Here is a 12,724-nt window from a genome sequence, read left to right on the forward strand (position 1 = left end):
GTTCCAACGCGTGGATCGCTAAACTGTTGTCCGCTATTGTGTTGCTAACGGACGTGGGACAATGCGTTTCTGCCTCTTGGACCCTCGAGAGTACCTGCTGATGTTCCCTTTGGCATTCTTCCCTCAGCCCTTGGAAATTCCTAAGTAACCGTTTTTCGCTTTCCTTAGATTCGGCATCGCGACTCCGCTTGCTCTGTTCTAAGGTTCGCAGACGATCTTCGATTTGTTCAAATGTACGGCCTAATTGTTTCATAATATCACTTTTTATTTCACTTGCCAGATTGTTTATTCTTTGTGAGATATCATCGGACACTCTCTGCATCGACTTGTCGACTTTATTTGTCTGCTGGATTAGTTTTTCGTCTATTTGTTCGCCTAGCTCTCGAATCAATTTTTCAGATTTATGCGTCATTTGTTCCCCTAGCTCGCGGATCGATTTTTCAGATTTCTGTGCGTTTTCTTCATTTTGTTGCAATAAGGCTTTCATGAGTTCTGCCAAATCGTTTTGGTTAGTAGGAGGCAAATTAGTTTGTGGCTCTGATGTGAGCTCGTTCGTGCTGTTCTGCATTTCGTCTGAAGTATTTCCCATTGCATTTTCGGAACCGCCCGACGCGTTAACATTCGAAATCAAATTATCCCCTTGGTCCATGTTGCTTAAGTTGTCGGACCGCTTACTTTTAGTTTGGTTACGTGTCTGCATTAGTTCAATTTATACCAAGTACGCAACACACTAATCACAGTAAATGTATCCCCCAAAAATTTCAACAGTTACACGAAAGGTACCCAACCTATTACTCACTTTTTCACACGCAAAACAAATTTTTATCTTTGATCGAAACAGTGGAATTTACAAGCGAGAAAAAAAAACCACACACACATATAAAACACACAAATATAGAAAACAAAACAACAAGACAAACAACACAACGCCGCTCAACAACGCAGTGAATCTTTAGAAAGTCTCCTCAGAAACAACGCAGAAGTTGTTTGAGCGCTGTAGGGAAAAAAAATTAAGATTATACAACGCTTGCAATCTTACGTCTCAGAGATTCCAGAGTCTAGTGGAATCACAGAACAGGGTCGCCATGTGTAATATTGCTACATGAATTTGCTATGCCGAAATCGGGTGCTAATAGTAGAATAAAAGCGGGTTAAAAGCTGTGAGCTGTCTGGGGAGAAGTTAACCGTGAATTACTGCGCAACTGTTTCACCAGGTAACTAGTCAAGGTTTACCACATTACCAATCAGACTAACATTGATTATAATCTTTTACAGTCATACAACAACCGGTAATATATCTATATATAAAAAGGAGAATTTAAATAAAAAGAAAGAAATCAGTTTATATTTGGAAATTTATTTTAAGATCGTTCATTGAAATTTCAGCATATTATACGTGAGTTATAACTGAGCTGGTGCCTTGTTTAAGGATTGTAAAAATGTGAGATTTTAATCTTACGGAACACATCAAATATGGAGCCAAGATTGGGAGACTGCATACAACCCTGCATTCACAAAACAACACCCAAAGAACGTTGAAACATAAGCAAGAAGAAATTAACCACAACCAACAGATTCAGTTTTCACCCAAAGAAATTACGTCTGTAACACAATCCTGTCCGTCATGTAATTACCACACACTGGTATACTAAATTCATATTAACTCTTTGTGAAATCTTCCCGAAAAGAATAGCTGAGGGCTACTTTGATGATTACACCACATGATTCACGTGGTCAACTTGGTTTACACAAAGCGTATAACTCCACAATAATTTTGTTAATTAAAATAAATTAGATCGAAAAGCAAATTACAAAAGAAAAACCTCGAACTGGTTATTAACGTCTTACTGTTAACCTGACGGGTCAAACAGTTATATAAGCACGTGGTACTGGTCTCGCAAAGTACACCCCACATGGGTTGAACATGAAGAAAAGTTGCTATATTGAAAATATTGTCAAGACGAGACGTTATAATCACACAAGCATTCGCATTTAATATTGATCTTAGTTAGAGTTACTGATCAACACGTGGTTCCACTTTACTCACAAAGTAATGACAAAGCAACTACCCCAAAATAATCTGAACTTCACACGAGAATTACACTACGCTGCAATTTAAGATAACCTTAGATATTTTAGAGCTAAACCCGAAATAAAGATGACTAAATTTTCAGTTAGGCTGAACTTAACAAATCCATTGTCCTATGGACTTAGCAGACACGCGCTTAGCCGGAGATCTTACCACTTCAGACGCTCGCCATGGTCCCACAGCCACTGCCTACTACCGAGCGTGCTTCCTGAGGGTGGCTCACAAAGACAAAACGGAAGGGGCCAGAGGGGCAGCTTCCTATACCAAAATGACAACAGATGGATAGAACCATACTAAGGATAGAAACCTCTCTGCTTTAAGAAAGCATAGCTACCTGTTCCGACGTTGGTCCTACTGTTCTCTAGCAGACAGCCTTGTCTGCTACCCTCAATCATGCAACTACAAACACATTTGATCATTCATCCTCTCACACAGAAGGGAAGGGGGATGACAGTATCTTATCATATACAGTATGTAACAGAAAGCGGATGTAGGTTCCGTATGAGACTGTGTGACATGAATTACATATAAACTGTGTTTTAAAGTGTAGTAGTGTGACAGATCGTTCTTGTTTACGTGTAAAGGTAACACGTTCCACTACTCAGTCTCCTCCCAGATAGTCAGAAACGCCACAGTAAATTTAGAAGAGGAATTTATTCCATAAATGACAACAGATTTAAGAAATCAAACATGAAAGGAATCCAACAGAGACCATTCAATCTTTACTAGAACAAGACATTTAGCATTAACATTTGCAATCGCTCTACCTATATAATTAAGAGTTACGTTATTTGGATGAATTAATCATACCAATCACATATTTACACACCTTGTCCCCCAAGGAACACCACCTGCATTAATATCATTTATATTATTAATTGAAACAATTAGAAATGTCATTCGACCAGGTATGCTAGCAGTACGACTAGCAGCAAATATATTTGCAGGACACTTACTATTAACATTACTAGGAAATACAGGACCATCTATAGCAATAAACTTAATTTCACTATTAATTATTGGACAAATACTTCTGTTAATTCTAGAATCAGCAGTAGCAATAATTCAAGCCTATGTTTTCCCAATTTTAAGAACTTTATATTCTAGAGAAGAATAATAAACTTATGTTAACAACTCTCTCAAACCACCCATTCCACTTAGTAGATTACAGACCTTGACCATTAACAGGAGCAATTGGAGCAATGGTTCTAGTATCAGGATTAGCAAAATGATTTCACCTATTTAACATTAACTTATTTATAATCGGATTTGGAATTACCCTAATAACTATAATCCAATGATGACGAGATGTAGTACGAGAAGGAACATACGAAGGACTACATACGGGATTTGTATCAATTGGATTACGATGAGGAATAATTTTATTTATTGCAACAGAAGTACTATTCTTTGTTTCATTTTTCTGAGCATTTTGTAGATGAAGACTAGCACCCACTATTGAACTAGGGATATTATGACCCCCAATAGGAATTCAACCTTTTAATCCTATACAAATTCCATTACTTAATATGGCTATTCTTTTAGCATCAGGAGTAACAGTAACATGAGCACATCATAGTTTAATAGAATCTAATCATACTCAAGCATTAAAAGGACTATTCTTCACAGTACTACTAGGACTATACTTCACTGTACTTCAAGCATACGAATATTGAGAAGCACCCTTCACCATTGCAGACGCAGTTTATGGATCAACATTCTTTGTTGCAACAGGATTCCATGGTCTACATGTAATTATCAGAACAATTTTCTTATCAACATGTCTACTTCGACATTCAATAAACCAATTCTCACCAAGACACCACTTTGGATTTGAAGCAGCAGCATGATACTGACACTTTGTAGAAGTAGTATGATTATTCTTATACATTTATATTCATTGATGAGGTAGATAATTGTTTTTCTAGTATAAATAGTACATTTGACTTCCAATCAAAAAGCTTGATATAAATCAAGAAAAACAATCCTAATTTAATCTACAAGACTTTTTATTAGATTTATTATTCCAATAATTGTTATAATACTTGCAACAACATTATCAAAAAAATTAATTAACAACCGAGAAAAGAGATCACCATTTGAGTGAGGATTTGACCCAAAAAGATCAGCACGAATACCATTCTCACTTCGATTCTTCTTAATTGCAGTAAATTTCTTAATTTTTGATGTAGAAATCACACTAATCCTCCCAATTGTAATTATTTTTAAAACTTCAGATATTATAATCTGAACAGTATCAACAATATTTTTTATTATAGTATTATTAGGTGGACAATACCATGAATGAAATCAAGGAGCCTTACAATGAGCAGAATAAAGGGTTGTAGTTAAACATAACATTTGGGTTGCATTCAAAAAGTATTGATATAATCAATCAACCTTAAATAGAATAAGAAGCGAAGTATTGCAGTCAGTTTCGACCTGGAAGGTTGGTAAATAAAATACCCTTGTTCTTATTAATTGAAGCCAAAAACAGGCGTATTACTGTTAATAATATAATTGAACTATAAAGTTCCAATTAAGGAAATGTAAAGCCAAAATGAAAGCTGCTAACTTTTTATATTCGCGGTGAAACTCCGTTAACATTTCTAAAATTTATATAGTTTAAATAAAACATTACATTTTCACTGTAAAAATATTATATGTATATTTATAAATACCTAAAAGTAAAAATACTTCCTTAACATCTTCAGTGTCACGCTCTAATTATAAGCTATTTAAGTAAACGAAAAATAATACCACCAAAATAAATATTCAAAAAATAAAAGTTAAAAGATAAATCTTAAAATTAGAATCATATCAACCTTATATATAACTAATTAAATAAATAAATAGTCTATACAAACCTTGACAACCAAATAATTCACCTCAACCATAATCAAATGATTTAGATGAATAATAACCCAATTTTAAAGGAAAATATCTAATAAACTTAGTCGAAATAAAAGGTATAAACCACATAGTACCAGCAAATCTGACAAAAGAAAGTATACTTAAGGAAAATAAATTTTGAGAAAAATCAAAATTAGAAATAAGATAATCCAAATAAGCACCCAAAACAACTACAGTAATAGTTAAAAACTTTAAATAATAAGGCAAGGCAATCACACGAGGAACAGGAAAAATTAACCAAGACAAAAGACTACCACCAAAAACAGCAACAAACAATAAACCAATTATACCAAAAGAAATATAATAACCCTTATCATCAAAAGAAAATCTAGAATAAAAATAATTATCGCCAGATATTGAATAATAAAAAAGACGAAAAGAATAAGAAGCAGTTAAACCAGTAGAAAAGAAATAAAGAAAAAAATCTAACAATTAATTCATCTTAAACAAACCATTTCAAGATTTAAATCCTTTGAATAAAAACCTGCTAAATATGGTATACCACACAAAGACAAACTAGAAACATTAAAACAAACTGAAGTTAAAGGCATAAAATTAACAATTGAACCTATAAAACGAATATCCTGAGAATCCTTTAAATGATGAATTATTGAACCTGCACACATAAACAATAAAGCCTTAAATAAAGAATGAGCTAATAAATGAAAAAATGCAAGTTTTGGATAACCCATAGCCAAAATTCTTATTATTAAACCAAGTTGTCTTAAAGTAGAAAGAGCAATAATTTTCTTCAAATCAAATTCAAAATTTGCTCCCAAACCAGCCATAAACATAGTTATACAACCAATTAAAAGTAAGAATCAACCACAATTATAAGTATATAATATTGGTCTGAAACGAATTAATAAATAAACCCCAGCAGTAACAAGAGTAGAAGAATGAACCAAAGCAGAAACAGGAGTAGGGGCAGCCATAGCAGCAGGAAGTCAAGAAGAAAAGGGAATTTGAGCTCTTTTAGTTATAGCTGCTAAAACAAATAATATAGTAATAAGCTTTATTTCGAAAGAATTAGAAATAAAATCATAATTATAAATATAATTTCAACCACCAAAATTCAATATTCAAGCAACAGAAATTAAAATAGCAACATCACCAATACGACTAGAAAGTGCAGTTCACATACCCGCACTATAAGATATCACATTTTGATAATTAATAACTAAACAATAAGAAACTAAACCTAAACCATCCCATCCCAATAAAATTCTAATCAAATTAGGACTGATAATTAAAAAACCTATAGAAAGAGTAAATATTAAAACAATAATAATAAAACGATATATATTTTTTTCTCCCGACATATAATCCTCGTTATAATAAATAACCAAAGAAGAAATATACATAACAAAAGACATAAAAATAAGAGACATTCAATCCAAAATTAAAGCCATAACAACCATAGAACCATTTAAATGAAAAAGTTCTCATTCAACAAAAACTCTATAATCATTTATTAAATAATAAATACCCAAAATAAAAATTATAGTTGTAGAAAAAATAAAGAAAAAAAACTCAAAGAACAAATAGAAAACAAATTCACGGCCTACGATGAAAAATTCATATCATTGACTCCACAAAACAACATTTTTAATTAAAATAATCAAGCAACCTAAACAAAAAAATACTCTCCCTTTAAACAAAGAATATTTAAAGGCAATCAATGTAAAATTAAAAGATGATATTCACGAAAATAACCAAGAGAACAAGTATAAATACCAGAATAATAATTACCATGCTGAGAATAAGAATACATATATAAAGTATAAACAGCTCTAAAAAAAGACAAAAAAATTGAAGCAAAATATTTAAAAGAAGATCAAGATATAATTCTATTTAGTAATCTAAGTTCACCTACTAAATTTAAAGAAGGAGGAGCAGCTATATTAGAAGATCTCAAAAGGAATCATCATAAAGCCATTCTTGGTATCAAATAAATTATACCCTTGTTAATTATTAATCTTCATCTACCTAAATGCTCATAAATAATATTAGATAAACAAAATAAACCAGAAGAACACAAACCATGACCAACCATTAAAGAAAGAGAACCCATACAACCTCATCAATTCATAGTTATCAATCCTCCAATAGCCATTCTTATATGAGCAACAGAAGAATATGCAATTAAAGACTTTAAATCAACCTGACGAAAACAAATAAATCTAACAATAACCCCACCAGATAAACCTAAAGACAATCAAAAATAATTAAGCTTTAAACCCAAGTAAGAAATAACCTTCTTAACACGAAAAATACCGTAACCACCTAACTTTAATAAAACACCAGCAAGAATCATTCTACCTGAAATAGGGGCCTCAACATGGGCCTTAGGAAGCCACAAATGAACCAAAAATATCGGCATCTTAACTAAAAAAGCAAGAATTATAAACACATAAAATATAAAATAATAAGAACCAAAATCAACCAATAAAGGAAAATATAAAGTATTAGAAAAATCATAAACCTTAAATAACACTAATAATAAAGGCAATCTAGCAACCAGAGTATAAAAAATTAAATAAACACCAGCCTGCAACCGTTCAGGTTGATAGCCTCAACCCAAAATCAAAAGTAAAGTAGGAACCAATCTAGCCTCAAAAAATATATAAAAGGAAAGAAGACTCAATCTAGCAAACGAACAATAAAGCATAATCATTAAAATTAAGACTATAAAGACAAAAAAATTAGAATGATAAGAACTTAAATAAACCGAACCTCTAGCAGTAATTATTAAGGAACAAATTCAAAAACTAAGCAGAATCAAACTAAAAGAAAAATAATCAATACCAAAATAATATCTAATCTTATTCAAATATGCATATGAATAAACACAAATCATAAAAACAAAACTAGACAGAAACATTAAAGAATGAACCAACCATCCACAATTATTGACCAAACAAAGAGGGATCAAAAAACTAGTTATAAATAAATACTTTAACATAAAGATAAACCAAAAGAATTAAAAAAATCATTCCCATGAGAACGAATTATTGAAACTAAAATAGAAAGACCTAAAGCAGCTTCACAAACAGAAAAAACCAAAAAAATAACAGGAAAAAAATAATCATAATCAAACTCAATAAGAAAAACAATAACCAATATAAATAAAGAAAGAACAATATATTCTAATCTCAAAAGAACCATTAATAAATACTTACATTTAGAAGAAAAAACATTAATACCAGCAAAATAAATCAATAAAGAAGTAAAGACAGAGAATATAAACATTAGTTTTAATAGTTTAAAAAAAACGCCGGTCTTGTAAACCGGAAATACGTCCAGCCCCCACTTTTAAAACTTCAGAGGTGGAAAAGCTTTCCAACATCGGTCCCCAAAACGGATATTTTTAGTAAACTAACCCCTGAAACGATCAAAATAATAATTATATCGCTATCAAACGTAATAAATATGAATTTTATTAAATTTAGACACCCAATATCAATAATGCTTTTCATTATCCTACAAACTTTTCTAGTTGGTCTAATAAGAGGAACAATAATGGAAAGATATTGTTTTTCATATATTTTATTTTTAACGTTTCTTGGTGGTATATTAGTTCTATTTATTTATATTACGAGAATTGCATCAAACGAAATATTTCAACCTAAATCAATTACGATAATTATTACCTTAACAATATGAATATTTATCATATCAACATTAATTATTTTAGATATAACAATATTTATAGACTTTTTCAAAAATACTGAAACTATAAATATTGATAATTCAATCAATTATCAAGAAATAACAATATCTTTAGAAAAACTATATAATAGACCAACATTCATTATCACAATAATAATAATAATTTCTTTATTTTTAGCACTATTAGCAGTTGTTAAAATCACCAACATTAACCAGGGGCCTATTCGTAAAATAAGATAATTTAATAAAGAATAAACCCTTATGATTGAGACATCCTTTAATTAAAATCATTAATAACTCTTTGGTTGATTTACCTGCACCAACAAATATTTCATTTTGATGGAATTTTGGGTTCCTACTAGGGTTATGTTTGGTAATTCAAATTGTAACTGGACTATTTTTAGCTATACATTATACATCAAATATTGAAATAGCATTTAGTAGTGTAGTTCACATCTGCCGAGACGTAAATAATGGCTGAATTATTCGAACCTTACATGCAAATGGAGCTTCTACATTTTTTATTTGTATTTATTTACATGTCGGACGAGGATTTTACTATGGATCTTACATATACATACACACCTGAATAATTGGTACAGTAATCCTATTCTTAGTTATAGCAACTGCATTTATAGGATACATTTTACCTTGAGGTCAAATATCATTCTGAGGTGCGACAGTAATTACTAATTTATTATCAGCAATTCCGTATTTAGGAACAGAATTAGTTCAATGAGTATGAGGAGGGTTTTTTCAATATCTCCTAAATGGAGATATTGAAAAAAATCCCATTTCACCCATACTTTACTTTCAAGGACTGTATTACATTTGTATTAATAACTTAATTATTAATTATACTGTGCTTGCTTAATCCTTACCTCCTGGGAGATCCAGATAATTTTGTACCTGCCAACCCGTTAGTAACCCCCGTCCATATTCAACCAGAATGATATTTCTTATTTGCATACGCAATTCTACGATCAATCCCTAATAAACTAGGAGGTGTTATTGCATTATTCTTATCAATTAGAATCTTATTAATTTTACCATTTTATAATAAAACAGCATTCCGAGGTATTCAATTCTATCCTATCAATCAGATTTTCTTCTGAATTATAGTAGTTGTTGTATGCTTATTAACATAAATTGGAAAACGACCTGTTGAAGAACCTTACATTATAACAGGACAAATCTTAACAATTATCTACTTTACATACTTCTTAATTAATGTACATATTGCAAACGCATGAGAGAAACTAATTAAGGAATAATAAGTTAATTAGCTTAGGAAAAGCATATGTTTTGAAAACATAAAACTAGAAGTTTAACTCTTCTATTAACTTTTCTTAAAAAATTTCACTAAATAAATGAAATAAATAAAACCTTTAGACGAACAAAGAAAATAAAAAAATTTAAAGATAATTGCAAAAAACTTTTTCAAGCTAAGTACATTAACTTATCGTAACGAAAACGTGGTAATGTCCCACGAACTCAAATAAAACCAAAGGACATAACAGCAAGCTTAATAAAAAATATACAAGAACAAAAGTCATCACCTAAAAAAATTAAAGCTAATAATATTCTTATAAAAATAATTCTAGTATACTCAGCTAAAAAATTAAAGTAAAACCACCTGCACCATATTCAATATTAAAACCTGAAACTAACTCAGATTCACCTTCGGCAAAGTCAAAAGGAGTACGGTTAGTCTCAGCTAAACAAGAAGCAAAACAAGCTAAAGCTAAAGGAAAAGAAATAATAATAAATCAACAATAAAGCTGATAATTTATAAAATCAAACATGTTAAAACTACCAATTAAAATAATTAAAGATAATAAAATTAAAGCCAAACTAACTTCGTATGAAATTGTTTGAGCAACAGAACGAAGAGAACCTAGTAAAGAATAATTTGAATTAGAAGACCAACCAGCAATTATAACAGTAAAAACACCTAATCTAGTACAACATAAGAAAACCAAAAATCCATAAGGAAAAGAACACACATAAGTTAAGAAAGGGAAAATCACTCAAACAGCCAAGGAAATTATTAAATTAAACACAGGAGAAAAGTAATAAAGTAAATACTTAGATATAATGTGAATTGGCTGCTCCTTACAAATTAACTTGATAGCATCACTAAAGGGTTGAGGAATTCCAACAAAACCTACCTTATTTGGACCCTTTCGTATTTGAATGTAACGTAAAACCTTACGCTCTAATAAAGTTAAAAAAGCAACAATAATTAAAACACAAATAACTAATAACGGAAAATTCAAAATAAACATAAATAAATCATAAAGTATCAATACTATTTGTAGAAAAAATCTACATAAATGAATTCTAAATTCAACACATTAATCTGTCAAAATAGTAATTTAATTAGTATTAATCAATAAAATAAAAAATATTTCAACCATATGGTCCTTTCGTACTAATATGAATTAATAATCTTAGGATACAAACCGACCTGGCTCACGCCTGTCTGAACTCAGATCATGTAAGAATTTAAAGGTCGAACAGACCTAATTACTGGGCTACTGCACCGAAAATTTTTCTTAATCCAACAACGAGGTCGCAATCTGCTTTGTCGATATGAGCTCTCAAATGGTATGTTCCTTCTCGTACTACATCTCGTCATCATTGGATTAAGTTATTAGGGTAATTCCAAATCCGATTATAAGTAAGTTAATGTTAAATAGGTGAAATCATTTTGCTAATCCTGATACTAGAACTATTGCTCCAATTGCTCCTGTTAATGGTCAAGGTCTGTAATCTACTAAGTGGAATGGGTGGTTTGAGTGAGTTGTTAACATAAGTTTAGTATACTTCTCTACAATATAAAGTTCTTAAAATTGAGAAAACATAGGCTTGAATTATTGCTACTGCTGATTCTAGAATTAACAGAAGTATTTGTCCAATAATTAATAGTGAAATTAAGTTTATTGCTATAGATGGTCCTGTATTTCCTAGTAATGTTAATAGTAAGTGTCCTGCAAATATATTTGCTGCTAGTCGTACTGCTAGCGTACCTGGGTGAATGACATTTCTAATTGTTTCAATTAATACTATAAATGATATTAATGCAGGTGGTGTTCCTTGGGGGACAAGGTGTGTAAATATGTGATTGGTATGATTAATTCATCCAAATAACATAAATCTTAATCATATAGGTAGAGCGATTGCAAATGTTAATGCTAAATGTCTTGTTCTAGTAAAGATGTAGGGGAATAATCCTATGAAATTATTAAATAGTATCATAATAAAGATTGAAATGAAGATGAATGTTGTTCCATTAAATGATTTTGGTCCTAGTAGTGTTTTAAATTCATTGTGTAAGGTTAAGTTTAGTTTATTTCAAATAATATTAATTCGTGATGGTGTAAGTCAAAATATTGATGGGATTAATATTAATCCTAGGAATGTTCTAGTTCAATTTAATGATAAATAGAAGATATTAGTTGATGAATCAAATGTTGAAAACAAGTTTGTTATCATTTTCAATTCAAGTTCTTTATATCAATTGTTCTTTTTTGTGCCCTTTTAATAAGATTTGGTTTAAATAAGAAAATGTTTATTTAATTAAATAAAATTAATGTAGTCGAAAATATAATAAATAGGCAGAATCATATGAGAGGATTTATTTGAGGGATTTGGATTAAATTTCCCCATCAGAAGTAGTCGTTAATTTACTATTTTTTGGTTTAAGAGACCATTACTTACTTTCAGTCATCTGACGTATTTCAAGGTGTACTAATTATTTAGTTATTTTAGATTGACACTCGAATGTTATATATTTTAACTAACTCCTTAGATTATCTTAGATAATCACTTCATAAATAAGTTTACTGAAGTTCTATCAATTACAATTGGTGTGAATCTGTGGTTTGCTCCACAAATATCTGAGCATTGTCCAAAGAACAGTCCAGGTCGGTTTATTGTAAATGTTTCTTGGTTTAGTCGGCCCGGCGTTCCGTCAATTTTAACCCCTAATGCAGGTACTGCTCATGAGTGTAGAATGTCTGATGCTCTTGTTAATACTCGTACTTC

This window comes from Schistocerca serialis, chromosome 3 (assembly GCF_023864345.2).
Source record: "Schistocerca serialis cubense isolate TAMUIC-IGC-003099 chromosome 3, iqSchSeri2.2, whole genome shotgun sequence".
NCBI classification, from domain to species: domain Eukaryota; kingdom Metazoa; phylum Arthropoda; class Insecta; order Orthoptera; family Acrididae; genus Schistocerca; species Schistocerca serialis.